Raw genomic sequence first — 18,389 nt, 5'->3', positions numbered from 1 at the left:
CTATAAAGGAGACAAAGTATTCATAACCTTCTCTTGCCTGGATAGACATAGGACCACACAAATCAGAATGAACCAGTTCTAACGCATCTTTGGCTCTATACCCCTTGGCCTTAAAAGGTCTCTTGGTCATTTTACCTTCCAAGCAGGATTCACATGTTGGAAAGTTTTCCAACTCTAATGAACCCAATAGTCCATCGGCTACAAGCCTTTGAATCCTACTTAAGTTAATATGTCCAAGCCTTAGATGCCAAAGATATGTTTGGTTCATTTTCGAAGGTTCTTTTCTCTTTTTAGAGTTAGAAGATGTGTTATTAATTTCCATATTTTGCTTTGTGGGAGAAATTGAATTTAAAGTGTATAAATTGCCAACCAATGCACCAGAACAAATAATCACCTTATTTCTCTTTATAACCACATTGTTACTAAAAGAAACTGAATATCTATCCAAATACAGTTTAGAAACTGAAATTAAATTCTTTCTAAAACTGAGTACATAAAGACAATTTCTTAAAACCAAATTTCTATTCCTATCAAAAAATAAATAGACGTCTCCCACTGCAACAGTCGTCACCTTAGTAGCATTGCCCATGTAGATGATTATCTCTCCATCAAATAGTCATCGGGTTTCCTGGAACTCCTGCAAAGAATTGCAGACATGATCAGTGGCTCCCGTATCTACACACCATGTGCTGGTAGATAACACCGCTAAACATGTTTCAACTACTAGAGTATGAGATATACCTTTATTGTTCTGGTTCCTATGAGGACAGTCCACTTTCCAATGTCCAGACTGCTTGTAGATGAAGCACTTGCCCTTCAGCTTCTTCATTCCAGCTTTCTGTCCTGTACTCTGAGGTTTATTCACCTTCTTTGCTGAAAAGACATGTTTCTTCTTCTTCTTGCCTTTCGACTTAGAAGTAGAACCATTTTCAGCATAGTGAATCTGAGAACTGTGACGAAATATTCCTTCTGCTGCCTGTAGTTCTGTCAGAAGTTCCGCCAACGTATACTCTCTTTTGTTCATGTTATAGTTCAGGCGGAACTGCTCAAAACTTCTGGGTAGCGTTTGGAGAATTATATCGACATGGGTTTCCCCATCAATTTCTCCTCTAAGGACTTGTATTTCATTCAGATAAGCCATCATTTTGAGGATATGGTCCCTTACAGGTGTCCCCTCAGACATGGTGGCTGTCATTAGCTTTCTCATTGCCTCTCGTCTAGCAGCCGGGTCGTCAAAGAGTTCTTTGAGATTGTTCATTATATCATAAGTTGTTGGTAAGTCTTGATGTTGATGTTGCAATACATTTGACATTGATGCCAAAATGTAACACCGTGCCATCTCATCGACTTTTACCCATTTCTTATGATACTCAATCTCCTCTGGGGTAGAGTCACCGTCAGTGCATCGTGGCAACCTCATCAAGACAAACTTATAGTTTTCGAAGAAGAACTATGTCCAGGTTTCTTTTCCAATCAATATAGTTGGGACCAGTAAGTTTGTTTTCTTTCAGTATAATGGCTAGTGGGTTGAAAGTCATCCTAAGAATCACAAAAAATAAACTTTGGTCAAAACTCTAAATTTAGAATAATATTGATTCCTCAAACAATACTATTTTAAATTAACCAACACATCAAATCACCGTGAATATTGCATGCCACGTTAGTGTGGACGTATACAAATTCATCATTTGTAAGAGGAGGGTGTGACCCATTAATTTTATTATCTTGTCATCCTAACTTTATGACAAATAAAATTAATAGTTGGTTTCACTTTGGTCACACAAGACAATAGCAGTGACTCCGTTGGGGAGGATACTATTGAATGCGTCTAAGTGTATATCATTACTTGATACTAAGTCCATTAAATAGAATTGTGCCCCTTCAGTTGGAGAAGATCACACGCTCCTAAATAATTTCCTATAACCATCCATAAAAGGAGGTTTGATCTAGTGATCCGCAACAAACCCATCCGTTGTAGAGGGAGGCACTCAGAGCCAACACGTAGGCTTGTTGCATCACTTACAAATCAGTAATGGAGACCATGGGATTTATTAAAATCCCTCTCCCACTTAGTTATTTAAAAATGAGGATTTTTTACCTATCCTAGCATACATCACATGTATATAAACATCATAGTAAATAAAAGTAATAAATTTGAAAATTAATTTTCCAACTATTATGGCCTTTTCCATCACTGTCTTCAGTATGCTCCAACCCTAGCTGCTGCCATCTTTAGCCACTGCCATTGGGTCGAGTTGTCGCATCCTTCTTGCTTCTTATTCCGCTGCGCCTCCGGTGCTCCAAAAGTACCACGCCTCACAAGAATCCGATCTGTGACAAAAATAGAATTTTACATATATCGATCCTATATTCCACGAGGGAATGTACATGTATTCTAGATCGAACAAAAATAAAATTCTAAAAAAAATAATACAACTCCTGCTGTATTTTAATACACACAATCATACACACAAATAATGCCCTTGACATGTCCAAGGGTCCAATCACACACAATATCAATAAGTCATAATAGTTGGAGCCTGCAACCAAAGAGTTAGCACATCCTACTATTTTCCTGCCTAAATTATGTATGACATGTGCATAACCTATTTGAATTCTAAAAATACACAGAGGCAAACCCTAGCTCTGATACTAATTGTTGGTTAATCCTAGGAAAACGTACCGGTTCCACTGTACAAAATTTTTGTACAAGTGTCGAACCTTTCCTTAAATAACCTATTGTGTTCTTTAGAAGTTAAATTAGGAATCGCAGACGAAACTTAACATCATTGATTCCAAATTTAACTTATCTGTTCTTAATGGTTTAGATTTGAATCGCAAGCGGAACTTAACACTATTGATTCAAATCTACCTAGGTTATTAATTTCATAAATATTAATTTCCAAAATTGGCTTTCAGGACTGCATGGCGAGGCATATGACCTTCTTGGATATGGGAGCAACCACCACCGCCTAGGCAAAGCCTTTTAAGGAAAGCTAATATTTATTTCCTTAAATAACTCTAGGTTAACCAAAAAGAACAATCGAATCACAAATTCGAAAAAAAAGAAAACACAAAATCGAAAAATAAATTCGATTAAACTAGATCTAATTGCCTCTTGTATTTAGAATTCATACAAAGAAAAACAACTAGTATGATGCGGAAGAAAAATACTAGTTATACCTTCTCTTTGTAAGCTAATGACCTCAAGATCTTCTGCCGTATTCCTCGCCTCACCTTGGACGTCGTGTGGGCGACGATCCTCCAAGATGAACACCACCGAAAAGAGTCCTTCCTCTTCCTCTAGAATTCGGCCACCACCACCACCAAGGAGAAGAGAGCAAAGGGAAAGAGAGAAAGGAGAGGGCCGACCACCAAGAGATCACCCAAGCAAAAGAATAAGAGTTGTGTCTCATGAAGCCCCCTCACCCCTTCTTTTATATTACTTGCCCAAGGCAAATAAGGAAAAATTTTTTACAAAAAATAAAATCATCCAAGAGTTTTTCTTTTCCCTTTTATTTTTCCTTTTCTTTCCTCTTGATTGAATCAATCACCAAAATTAATTGGATGATGATTTTATTATTTTAATATGGCCGGCCACCTTGCTTGGGCACCAAGCAAGGTTGGCCGGCCCCCACAAGAGAAAGAAATAAATAATTTTTATATAAAATTTTACAAAAAAAATTCTTATAAAATTTTACAAGTTCTCTTTCCTAAAGTAAGAGTTAAAAAAGGAAAGTTCTAAAAATTAAAACCATGTTTTAAAATTTAAAACTTCTCTTATAAAATTTCCTTTTTTAACATGGTGATAGAAAATTTAAATTTTAAAACTTCTTTTCCTTTTTTTCCTTAAACCATGAGGATGGTTAAAAAAGGAAAATTTTAAAATCTTTTAAACTCTCTATTTAAACATGTGACCTAATTCAAATAAGGGAAGTTTTGAAAATTAAAATCTCTCTTTTAAAACTTATAGTTTTCTACAAAGAGAAGATTTTAAAAATTCAAAACAACCCTCCCTTTTTGAATTATTATGACCATCCCCTTCATGCTTGGTCACCTAGCAAAGGGCCGGCCCCTATAGGAGAGGATGTGGCCGGCCCTTGCTTGGTCACCAAGCATTAGACCGACCCACTTCTTGGACACCAAGAAGAGCATTACATTTGGATGAACTTGAGACTATAATGAGGCTACGACAGGGACCTAGAGGAGAAATTGGTTTTGGCCTTCCGATGAGCTTGAGTATCCCGTGCTCGCTCCGAACACACAACTCAAGTTCATCGATAATAACTCATTCCACTAGAGAGTTATTACCGCACTACCGCACCAATCCCAAATTACATTATGGGCTCCTTCTTATCATGAGTGTGTTTGTCTCCCTGTGTTTAAGATTACAAATGTCCACTAATTAAGTAAGTTACTGACAACTCACTTAATTAATATCTAGCTCCAAGAGTAGTACTACTCAACTTTATTGTCATGTTCGACTAGGTCCACCTGCATGGTTTAACATGGCAATTCTTATGAGCTCCTTTTGAGGACATTCTCAACCTAGATAACTAGGACACAGATTCCTTCTATAATCAACAGCACACACTATAAGTAATATCATTTCCCAACTTATCGAGCATATTGATTTATCGAGCTAAACCTCACTCTTTGATAAGTTAAAGAAATAAATATTAAATATATGTGCTTGTTATTATATTAGGATTAAGAGTACACACTTCCATAATAACTAAGGTTTAGTTCTTTACTAAGTCAGTACAAAAAGAACTTACCTAAATGATCCTACTCAATACACTTAAAGTGTATCAGTGTAATTTATTAGTCAAGATAAACTAATACTTAATTACACTATGACTATACTGATGATTTGTTCCTTTCCATCTTAGTCGCGAGCAACTGTTTATAATTTATAGAGAGCCAACAACATGATCTTCTGAGTGTGACACCACACTCCATGTTATCTACTATATAAATTAATTGAACAATTACATTTAACAAATAAATACAGAAATTGACCAATGTGATTATTTTATTTCAACAAATAAATGTTTACAAAAACTAAGCTTTTAGTATACACTCTAACAATAGTCGCATAGATAATTCTTTTTTATAAAATATTAATTTTTAATCACTTCGAAAAAGATTATTTAAAATACAAATAGACTAAATTAATTATAAATCCTACAATTAGAAAATAAAAAATTATAAATTTTGAAAACTTTCTTAAATAAATTGAAGTCCTCAAATATTAGGTTGATTTTTAATAGATTAAGAAAAATTAAAAAATATATATATTTAAAATCGAGGATGAAAATCTTATTTTTCATTTTGGCGCTTCAACTAAGAGTTCTTTTTTTTTGAATTAGTTTCAACCTACTCTCTATCCCAACGTAGGAAAAGAGTTTTTTTTTTAGTATTGTCTACAACTCTGACTTAAATCTTGAACCTATCAAACCATAGATTTTTAAATAAATCCTAATATATCACATTAAAATAATGATGGGATCTTAATAATCGGCTAGAGGGGTAAATAGATAATTACCCACTTCGTTCGTTTTTCTATATTTGTTAGCTCAGCAGAAATACACACAACTAAATATGAAAGATAATCCTAGAAATAAGAGCAAAGGAAATAAACCCTAACATGTTTGTTTACGTAGTTCGGAGATGATGCTCTTACTTCACGCGATTGTCTATAAGGTGGATGATCTCTCAATCTATCGATGAATTTATCTCTGGAACTCCGACTAGCTTAATCCTCCTTATTGGTAGAGAAACCTCAATATAAACTCGATCAAGAACTCTTGGATTGCTCTGAGATTTGGAGACTTTATTAGGGATTAACCACGTCTAATTTCGTCACCCAATCCAGCCAATCCGAGTTCCATTATATAGAGCTTGGGAGGAAACACTCAAGCTATGTTTTCGCCACCAGTCGACTATCATACTTATTAGTCGACTGGTCTCTGTGGAATTCAACTATTACAACATAACGGCTCGATGTCAGTTGACTGCTCACCATGGATCAGTCGACTGATTTTCATGGGTTGAGCGAACAGAAGCATTCTGTTCGCTCTCAGTCAGCTGCCTAGTCGACTGGACCAATTGACTGGTGACTTTACTAGTTGACTGGTGACTTTGCCACTTGACTGGCAAAACCCTAACTTGGGTTTTTACCCCCGAGTATAATCACTCATGCACTCACCCTCGACCGTACAACCTTGACCTTGTCTTCTAACCTCCTCCATCTATCTTGTGTCCCTCGGATGTTTTCCCATCCTTCACGTCTTGCCTTCAAGAGCTTCCTTTGGTCTTGTCCTTATTATCGGGTCTTCCTTTGCCAAGAGATTCCTTACCTCCTAGTCTTCATCCTTGCCAAGAAGCTCCTTACTTTCAGGACTTCACTTGCCAAGAGCTTCTTGCTCCAGGTCTTCATCCTTACCAAGAGCTCCTTGCTTCGGGTCTTCACCTTGCCAAGTTACACTTGGATAGTTTGACTTACATGACCAAGCCTTAAGCTTGGATTTATATCGCCAAGACTCCTATGCTTGACTTTACCATTGCCAAGATCACACTTGGTCTTTCCTTGAACTTGTCACTTGCACACTTAACAGTGCATATCAAACACAGATACAAATTTTTACTTAAACCTTTTGCCCAAACATCAAAACCTAATAATACACCGATTGCTCTAATAAATAACATATTGTAGAAGATTATCTTATATTAATTGAGCAAATCTCAAATTTCCAATCATGTCAAAATGGTTACACCTTTCACAATAAAAATGATCATCCACTAGAGTGACCTTCTCAGATATTTTTTGCATAATAAATATGATAAATTTTCGTAAGCCTCTACACCTACGATCCTTGTATAAATCCAAAAACTCTCATATAGGCAGACAAAACAAAATCGATTACAAGTACAACATAAAATTGTAGAAGTGTAATCCTATTTCACATAAATTATAGATAATAATATATTATATATCAGATTTTGTTATCTAACAAAACACAGAGTAAAATCACAATGGAATTTAGAGTAAAATATCAATTAGACCTCATTATTTTCATAAACTTGCTCTATAGTCCTAAAATAGACTTTTATAGTCAAAAGTTCTTCTAAAATTGTTTAAGTATGACGCTAAAATAATACAGATTGAATTTGAGATCTTGTAGTTGATAATAACCTTTAAAATTAATGTTGTATTAATATTTAGTTATATATATAAAATGATTAAATATTAATATGAAATTGAATAATCGACTTACCTATTATGAAATTCAATAATTTAATCCAAATTCTCATTTACTATCATCTTAGTAACATGGAAAGTATTTGAAACACGTACTTTATCTATAAAACATTTTATTCTACACATTTAAAGGATGATAACCATTGGTTATGTTCGACAAAATAATTTGTTACCGAAAGATTTTGGGAATTAACTGAATTTAAATACACCAAGTTAAATTCAACTTATCTGTCGAGATGACCTGAGCAGATAATTTCAGGTTACCAGCAGAGACTGTTTTCTGCAAAGTATTGAACTCAGATGAGTGGCCGGTTGGGGGAGCGAGCGACCAGACGGGTGAGTCGTAGACCAAGTAACCGAGCGGCCGAGCAAGCAAGCGAACAAGCGACCGAGCGAACTACGGTCGGACGACCGTGCGACTGAACGAACGTAAAGGCTGAGCGAGTTGCGGCCAGATGAGCGTGCGACCTGACGAACATAGAGGCTGAGCAAGCTGCGGTCGGACGGGCGAGTAGCCGAGCAAAGAAGAGCCGGGTGAGCGAGCGACCGAGCGAGCGTGCGGCTGGACAGGCTTGCGGGCGAGTGAATGAGCGTACGACCGAACGGACCAATAGTATGGCAGAGTAGACTAAGAGTCCGAGCGGGTTTGCGGCCGGACGGGTGAGCAGCCAAGCGACCGTGCGAGTGACCGAGCAGACCGAGCGAGCGGCAGAGCAAATGAACGGGCGTGCAACCGACTAGATGAAAATGCTAACCGATTTAGCGGTAGACCGAGTTAACGTCCGAGCGAATGCAAAGTTTGAGCGGGCGGATGGACTGAGGTCTGTGAGGGTCGTAGTTTCCTTGAAACAGATTCGCCCCACCTCCGGTTGTGCTTCGAGGTTTCCTCGGATTGTCTATTTCCTAGGATACAACAGTGAATCATGATTCCCACCAAGCACTGATGGTCACGACGAACTGAGAGGTATCCAACTGCCATCACGGGCACTCCGCTAAGCAAGAGATGCACGATAGAGGAGAAGGGGAATGTAGGTGGAGAGCTTCAACTTTTTGAGAGTGTAACCATTGGCTTGTGGACGCGGCCTCCTTATATAGGAGCTCAAATCAATGGGTAGCGTTAATGATTGCTTAATGATCATTATTCGCTAGCTATGAAACGCCAACGTTTCACTCGGCTGCATTAATGTTTAGTTTAATGCATCCGTTACATCCTTAAATAAGTAGCAAAAAGTTTATGTGGTAAAATGTTCGTTGTTCCAGTTGGGCAAATTTACCCTGATCGATCCGGCATTCGGCACACGTGCATGTCGCGCTCACACACTAGTCAACATGGTTCAGTGCAATCCGGGCCCTGGATTTGTACCCTCCCTGCGCACCCATATGTGAGAGAGTCTCTCCTCATGCATTTGTTTATATCATCAATGTATGTGAATCAATATAAACCAACCAATATACCTTGAAACTTCTAATGTGGGACTAAAGTCCCATACACAATGAAGCTTCACGCTTCTTCCACCTCTTCTCCATTCACATATATCCAACAATCCCCCCACATGAATGGAGATAGGGTATATGATAGCATTCATTAGTTGAGTCTAGTATAGGACAGGTAGGTTTTATCCTTTGAACCTTCCCTTGTGAAGATCTGCTTGATTACTGACTGATAGTAGACGTGATACCCTTGAACTATTCTACCGTTTGTATAAGCATTGACATATCTCACCCAAGACTCTCCTTGATACAACTCAGTTCTCATGAGTTTGTTCGTTTTTAGCCATGAACATGTCTGGTTTTGTGAGAAGTTCTAAGAATTGTACCTCCAATTCTCTTCGAAGTGGCCCCATTTCTTTCTCATATAGGTGATCTCTTAAGAGTATTCCACATTACTCTTCTCGGATTATTAAAAGTCATGTGCTTAACCTCCATCCTTCACTGATTCATTGGGATGTTTTTTCATAATGAGCAAATTTGTCAGTACAATTAGGTTGTCCCTTTGAACTTAGTTCTTGAGATCTCCAGCCTGTATAGGTTGGGTTTCCTTTGTACCAACATTTCACATAGTCAACAACGATAACTCCCATTGAGAGTAGTTGTCTAATGATATTATGTCTACGACGTATATGTCTAGACTTACCATTATACAGATAACTCTATACCCGACCGATTGCTGATTGACTATCGCAATGTATGCAAATTGCTGGTACAGGTTTTGGACATCTCGAAATATTTTCTAAGAATTATCGTAGTCATTTAGCCTCTTCATCATATTTGTCAAGACTTTGATTCCATCATGGATCTGGTTATTACCATTTGCTTAGAAGATTTCCAGATATGGCTGCACCTCCAAAAGTGAATACACATCAACTCGTAGACTTAGAATCTTTTATGTTAGATATCCAACTCACATCGCTATATTCTTCGATCACAGTAGGATATCTCGTATAGTGTAGTCCATATTCACGAGTATACCTCAAGTACCTCAGTACTCTTGTTATCTCTTTCCAGTGCTCAACACCTGGATTACTCGTGTATCTACTCAGTTTACTTACTTATTGCGTAGGCAAAGTCTGGCCATGTACAACTCATCAGGTACATCATGCTTCCAATCACTTGAGAGTATTTCATTTGTGAGATACTTTTACCTTAATTTTTCGATAGATGTTGACTCATATCTATCAGCGTTCGTGCCAACGTAGTATCACCTTTGGTGAATTTCTTAAGAACTTTGTCCATGTAATGAGACTGACTAAGAACAAGTCATTTTGTTATTATAAGAGTTTTGATTCCTAAAATCACATCAGCTAGGCCCATGTCTTTCATGTCAAATCTTGAGCTCAACATATCTTTAGTGGATTTGATTATCTTATCATTACTCCCAATGATAAGTATGTCATCTACATATAGACACAAGATGACATAGTCATTCTTTGTGACTTTCATGTAGACATATTTATCACATTCATTAATCTTGAATTCATATTCCTTCATGGTATTATTAATTTTTTAATGTCACTGCTTTGGTGCTTATTTTAAATCATATAATGACTTCACCAATCTACAAACCTTGCTTTTTTTGTCCTGGATAGAAAATCCTTCCAGTTGCTCTATATAGATTTTCTCTTCTAAATCCCCGTTTAGAAAGATTGTCTTTACATCCATCTGATGTATTTCGAGATTCCATAGAGCGGCAATAACCAACAATACTCTAATGGAAGTTATTCTTGACACCGGAGAATACATATTAAAGTAATCGAGGTATTCTTATTGTCGGTATCCTTTGATTACCTATCTAGCCTTATACTTATAAATTGTTTGATCTGTCTTCATTGTTTTCTTGAAGATCTAATTGCAACCTAGTGGTTTACTTCCAAGAGGAAGATCCACAAGTTCTCAAGTGTGATTTTGCAAGATAGAGTCTATCTCAGATGTAATTGTTTCTCTCCAGTGAGGTCCATCAGAAGAGCCTACAACTTCTGAATAACTTCAGGGCTCACTTCCAACATGAAAGTGATAACATTTGATCGATAGGATTTTTCTACCCGAGCTCTTTTGCTTCGTCTAAGCTCAACCTCCACTGGTTCCTCATCATCATCTTCACCTTGTATTTCATATGTCCGCTTTGAGGAGCTAGCATCCTCTCGAGTCTTATACGGAAATACATGCTCGAAGAACGAGACATTTCTCAATTCTATTATCAAGTTCTTATGTATCTCCGGTATTTGTGATTCATACATAAAAAATTGATACACACTGTTGTTCTGTGCATATCCAATAAATATACAATAAACGGTCTTTAGTCCTATCTTAATCATTTTCGAATCAGATACCAACACTTTAGCAAGACACCCCCACATTCATAAATATTTGTAGGACGGTTGTCTTCCATTCCACAACTTATAAGGGCTCTTATATATTTTCTTTCAGGGCACCTTATTTAAAAGGTAATTAGCTGTTACACAGCTTACCCCCACATAAACTCTGGCAGTCCAGAGCTCAATAGAAGAGCATTCATCATTTCCTATAGAGTTCAATTCTTTCGCTCAGCAACTTCATTTTGCTGAGGAGTATAGGGAGTTATAATTTTATGTTTGATCCTATGTTCAGTACACAACTCAGTGAATGATGATGCACATTCACCGCCCCAGTCACATCGAACCATCTTAATCTTTTTATTAAGCTGGTTTTTAATTTCATTCTTATAGAGAGTAAATTTCTCTATAGCTTCATTCTTACTTTTGACAAGATACACATAATAGTATTTTGTGTTATCATCTACAAAAGTGATGAAGTATTTATTACCATCACGTGTTAGCGTACCTTTTATGTCACATACGTCAGTATGTATTAGGTCAAGTGGTTCGTTACTTCTTTCAATATGTTGAAAGGATGACCTTGTCATTTTCGCTTCAACACAAATCTCACACTTGTGCTTTGGGTCAAGATGCAATATAGATATGCTTTGCATGTTTATTAATCTACGCAACACATCGTAGTTAACATGTCCTAGTCTACCATGCCACAAATATGAAGACTCAATCATATAAGTGGAAGAGCTTTTATTTTTATTTATCTTAGGTCTAATGGCTATTACATTAAGCTTGAATAACCCATAAGATATATAACCCCTTCCTATAAACATTCCATTCTTGGACAATACAATTCTGTTCGACTCAAAAATAATGCAAAAGTCATGCTTGCTTAATAGTGATCCGGACACTAGATTCTTTCGAATCTCCAAAACATACAACATATTGTTCAGAGTAAGGTCCTCGTCTGAGGTCATCTTCAGCACCACTTTTCCTTGCCCTTGATGTCTGAGTTTGCTGAGTTCCCCATGAATAGTTTATCTTCATTGACTTCTTCGAAGTTATGGAGCAGCTCCTTGTTGTAGAAGACATGTCTGATGGCTCCAGTATCGATCCACCATTGTCATGAGTTTGAACCCACCAGGTTCAACTCAAAGACCACAGCGCATTCTGGTCCCTCGTTCAGGTTTGTCTCCTGCTTCTTCTTCGGCTTTCTGCATTCCGAAGATTTGTGACTGACTCGGTCATAGTTGAAGCACTTCTTATAGAATTTCTTCTTGCCGATGCCTCCGCTGGGTCCCATCTTGGAAGACTTGGGGTTCTTCTGTTTCGAGTTTTGACTGTGCTCAACCGCATTGTCTTTCATAATAGCCTGAGAGAACAACTTTCTCTCTGAACTCTTGTTGTCTTCTTCGATGTAAAGTCTAACAATGAGTTCCTCCACATTCATCTCCTTCCACTTGTGCTTTAGATAGTTCTTAAAGTCATTCCAGCCGAGAGACAACTTCTCAATGATAGCAGTCACTTGGAATGTTTCACTCAGAACCATCCCTTCTGAGTGGATCTCATGCAAGATCATTTGAAGTTTTTGGACTTAGCTGATCACTATCTTGGAGTCAACCATCTTGTAGTTCAGATATCGGCCCATGATGAACTTCTTGGCCCCTGCATCCTCCATCTTGTACTTCTTATCCAGGGACTCCCACAGCTCTTTAGTCATTTTTTTCATGCTATACACAGCGTACAATGAGTCGGCATGGCAGTTGAGGATGTAGTTTCGGCAAAGGAATTCAGAATGAGTCTATGTCTCCACTGCACTAATGGTCTACACATCAGCATCCTCAGCAAGCTTGGGAGGATCCTCGATCAAGAACTGAGCTAGATTGAGCATAGTCAAGTAGAAGAGCATCTTCTGCTACTACCTCTTGACGTTCAGTCCATTGAACTTCTCTAGCTTTCCCCATGATTGATTGACACAGTTCCAATCAAAGCGGAGGGGACCTTCATGTGTTGAGTCTGTTGCACCTCAACATTCTATTTTATTGTCATCTCAACAAAACTGAATCTATTTTAAGATTATTGTACAAAACAATCTATTGCCAGATATTTTGGAAATTAACTGAATTTAAATACACTAAGTTAAATTCAACTTATCTGTCGAGATGACCTGAGCAGATAATCTCAGGTTGCCAGCAGGGGTTAGTTTCTGCCAAATGCTGAATGCAAACTAGTGACCAATCGGGCGAGCGAGCGGCCGGAAAGGGTGAGTCACAGACCAAGTGATCGAGCGGCTGAGTGAGCAAGCAAACAAGTTTCCTAGCGAACTACGGTCGGACGAGCGTGAGACCAAACGAACGTAAAGGTCGAGCGAGCTGTGGTCAGACGAACTTACGATCGAATGAACGTAGAGGTTGAGTGAGCTGTGGCCGAATAGGCAAGTATCTAAGCAAAGAAGAGGTTGGCTGAGTGAGCGACCAAGAAAGTGTGCGGTCGAACGAGCTTGCGGCTGAGCAAATGAGCGGATGGTTGAGCGGACCGAGTGTATGGCAAAGTGGAATAAGAGTCTAAGTGGGTTTATGACTGGACAGGTGAGTAGCCAAGCGACCGAGCGTGCGACCGAGCAGATCGAGCGAGCGACCGAGCGAACTGAGCCACTGGACAGGCGTGCAGCCTACCGGATGAAAATGTCGACTGAGCTAGCAGCCTAGCGAGCGCAGAGGTCGACTGAGTTAGCATCTGAGCAAACACAAAGTTCGAGCGGGTAGATGGATCGAGGCCTATGAGGGTCGCAGTTTCCTTGAAACAAATTCGCCTCACTTCTGGCTGTGCTTCAATGTTTCCTCAGGTCGTCTATTTCCCAGGATACAACTGTGAACCGTAATTCCCACCAAGCAATGATAGTCACGACGAACTGAAAGGTACCCGACTGCTATCATGAGCACTCTACTAAGCAAGAGATGCACGACAGAGGAGAAGGGGAACATAGGTGGAGAGTTTCAACTTTTTTGAGCGTATAACCTTTTGCCTATAGATGTAGCCTCCTTATATAGGAGCTCAGACTAATGGGCAGTGTTAATAATTGATTAATGATTATTATTCGCCAGCTATGAAACGTCAACGTTTTACTCGACTGCATTAAATTTTAATTTAATACATCCATTACACCCTTAAATAAGTAGAAAAAAGTTTATGTAGGAAAATGTTGATTGTTCCAGTTGGACAAATTTTGCCGCGACCAGTCAGACATTCTGCGTGTTCGCACACGAGTCAACATGGTTCAGTGTAATCCGGGCTCTGGATTTACACCCTCCTACACACCCACAAGTGAGAGAGAGTCTCTCCTCATGTATTTGTTCACATCATCAATATATGTGAATCAATATAAACCAACCAATATACCTTGAAATTCTCAATGCGAGACTAAAATTCCATTCACAATGAAACTTCATATCTCTTTCACCTCTTCTCTATTCATATATATTCAACATGTTCTTCATCTACTATTTCCAATTATGTCATGATATCATTGATAAAGTCTCCTTATAGAGTACATGATAGTCTATTATTCCTAAAAATAATAACATTTTAAATTATTAAAATACAGTAAATAAAAAATCAAAAATAAAGTTAAACATATCATAAAGCTTTGTAAGACGACCATTAAATTCTTTACTTTGTGTTGAGTCTCGTGCAACCATTTTACTAATGGCATCTCAATAACAACAAAAAACATCAGCTATAAGAAAAAAATGGCAGATCAATTAATCATGAAACACAAAAATAAATTAATATACTAAAACGTATTGTCTCATCAACATTTCTGTTCTTTAGTTTACTAAAGACTTGAATTTATATATCATAGATGAAAATGTATCATCAAAAACTTTGCATACATAAGTTTTTACGATAAAATTAATTTTATATTTATTTGTTATTGTCTTATACTTCCTTTGATTCTCTGCAGCAATGATATTTTTTATAGCAAATACACGACCTTCTTTAAAATGGATTTCACTCTATGACTGAAGATTTTATTGTTCCATGTATGGGTTCACCCTAAGGGTGAAAATGAGTCAATTAACTCGTGAGTAATTTGGTCAAAGCTCGACTCGAGCTCGTTTTGACTCGATCTTGTTTCACTCGAGTCGAGCTCGAGTCTCAATTTAGTATTCGAGTAGCTCGCGAGCTACTCGATTAATTATATGTTTATATATATATAAATTATGTATAATTTAAGGGTATTTTTGTCTATAAATATAAATTTAAAACCTAAAATTAAAAAACCTAGAACTAAAAGAACTCATCGGCTCATGCGCTTCCCCAACGGCCAGTCACACATCATCCTTATCCTTCGCCGCTCACTAGGTTCGTTTGACCGTTTGAGAGTAATGATCAGTAAGATAAATTGTGCATATACCGGATGTATTGTGTATGACATATATTGTGCATATACACGATGTATTGTGGGATAAGTTGGATGAAAGTATATGCATGTAGAGTGTTCTTATATCTAACCAAACCTGAAATTTCTTTATTTTTTCAATATATGCAAGTAACAGGGACAAGTCAACATATGATTTTGTGTACAACTCAACCAAAATGCAATCAATTTCAGGTACTAAGATCTATCTCAGCAAAATTCTCTATTACTTTGGGTGATATATTTGGTGTTTTGTTGTTTTTGCAATGTCTAGTATACTAGTCCTTTTTACAATAAGAGTATAATTAAGTTTTTGAGCTAAATCTGTTGAATTATTTAAATTTATGTTGTAGGCAATGTTAATCAATGTGAAGGATCTTCAACCCCTTTTTTGGGTTCAACTAGTTCTTCTAGCCCACTCATAATGGATATTGGAATGACTCCTAATGTTTCTGCACCTTCAACATCTAATGATGCCTCTGAAAGAGTTGAAAATCTAGATACAGAGCAAGAATCTCAAGATCATTTAGAGGAGGTCGATCCAGATCCATTTTCACCAAAAAAAAGACAAAAAAATCTGGTGTACGGAAAGAGTTTAGAGAAATTGAGGTTCATGGTGTTAAAAAAGCAGAGTGTATGCATTGTAAGATCTGCTTGACCAATTCTAAAAGCAAGCAGGCTACTAGCTTTCGAAGGCATTTATAGACTTGTGCAGTAAGAATAACAAACCAAAGAAATGCATAGCAAAAGACACTGTTAAATTTTCAGCCAGTTAGTTGTGCATCATTTCAGCTTGCTTTAATTTCTACAAAGTTTGATATAGGAAGAATGAGAGAGGCTGCTGCACATTGGATTTTAATGCATGAACATCCCTTCATTATTTTAGAAGAAGGGCTTAACATGATGTTAAAGTTAGGGATGCTCGAGTGGAAAAAAACATCACATATCATGGGAAGGGCTGATTGTGTGGCAGTGTACGAACAAGAAAAGAAGAAGTTAAAGAATCAACTTAACAAGGTTCAAAATGTGAGCTTGACAACAGACATGTGGAAGTCTAAAAATCAGAAGATCGAGTACATGGTAGTGACAGGGCATTGGATCAATTCTGAATGGAAGTTGCAAAAACGAGTCCTTAGCTTTGTACACATTCCTCCACCTCGTAGAGGTCTTCAAATATCAGATGCCATCTTCAAATGTGTGAAAGATTGGGGTATTCAAAACAAAATCTTTTCATTTCAGTTGATAATGCTTCAAACAATGATTCTGCTATTCGTTTATTGAAAGATAATTTCTCAAGGGCCAGCAAGTTGTTATGTGCAGGAAAGCTTTTTCACGTTAGGTGTTGTACACATGCCCTAAATATTATGGTACAAGATGGCTTGAGTGAGATTGTGGATATTACTGAAAATATAAGAGAGTGTAGATTATATTAATCACTCAGATGGAAGAATTATTATTTTTTTAGAAATAGTGCAACAATTGCAATTACTTGGGAAAAATTAATTCATGATTGTCAAACAAGGTGAAATTCGACATATGAGATGTTAAGTTGTGCACTTAAATTTCGTGAAGTGTTTCCACAATTTGTCGACCGAGATGCGCATTATGATTGTTGTCCCAATTTAGAAGATTTGAAAAAAGTTGAGAAAGTATGCTCAATTTTACAGTACTTTTGGACAACTACACAAATTATTTATGGAAATGAATCTCCAACATCTAATTTGTTTATTAAAGAAGTTCAGAAGATAAAAATGATGTTAGATCGGAATGCTGACGCTGAAGATGAATTCATACAAGCAATGGTTCGAAAAATGAAAGTTAAATTTGATAAATATTGGGGGAGAGCAATTTATTGATGGTTATTGGGGCCATTTTGGATCCCAGGCTGAAAATGTTAAGTGTAGAATTTTGCTTCTCAAAAATATATTCGAATGCAAATGCCCAAGAAAAAAATTAGAGATGTTAAGAAAGCTTTGTATGACCTTTACGATGAGTATGAGACTGCAAACAATGTCAAGGAAAAAGAAAACTCAAGTGGATATCAAGTTGGTGGTGATGGTCAACTAGAGGAAGATTGGGATGATTGGGATGAATATATAAAGACAAATCAGGGTTCACATCCTCAAAATTCTGAGTTAGATGATTATTTGTCAAAACTTGTTGAGCCAAAGGCAAGTCGAGAGAAGTTTGATTGTTTGGAATGGTGGAAGGTGAATAGGCTAACATATAAGATATTGTCCAAAATGGCTCGAGATATATTAGCGATTCCAATAACCACAGTATCTTCTGAATCAACATTTAGTGCTGGAACAAGGGTCATTGATGCTTATCGTTCATCATTATCTCTAGAGACATTCCAAGTATTGATGTGTGCAGGAGATTGGTGTAGATGCTGTTGAATTTTGTTTTAAATTCAAAGTATTTTTTGTAGTGTTTTTAGTCCCACATTGCCAAGTGGAGAAGCTTGGAAGGACTTATATAAGAAACTCTTCCATCCTTGCTTAGCAATGATAAGAGGACCTGCACGCATGCGCGGGCCAAGCCCAAATCGAGTGGATTTGGGGGGTTCGAGCCGGAAATCCATAAACCGAGCGTCACGTGCGCGATTAACGCGCGCAGGGGGTGGGGGGTGCAAATCCCCAGCCCGTGGGCCTTGCGCTCACGGGCGGCCCGGTTTGTTTTTGCTGGTTTGGTTCAGTCTGAACCAAACCAGTTTGGTTTCCGGTTCTGGTTCGGTCTGAACCAAAACCAAACCAGAGTTTGGTCGCGCGTGAGGAAGGGATGCAGACGCGACACTGAGGCGCGTTTCCTCGCTAGCGAAGCAGTGCTTCGTACCTTCTCAGAGTGAATAAAAGGGGATTTGCAGCACCTCTATTCTTCACTCAAGCCTCGAGCTTTC

This window comes from Zingiber officinale, chromosome 5B (assembly GCF_018446385.1).
Source record: "Zingiber officinale cultivar Zhangliang chromosome 5B, Zo_v1.1, whole genome shotgun sequence".
Taxonomy (NCBI): Eukaryota; Viridiplantae; Streptophyta; class Magnoliopsida; order Zingiberales; family Zingiberaceae; genus Zingiber; species Zingiber officinale.
This window is presented reverse-complemented; position numbering follows the sequence as displayed.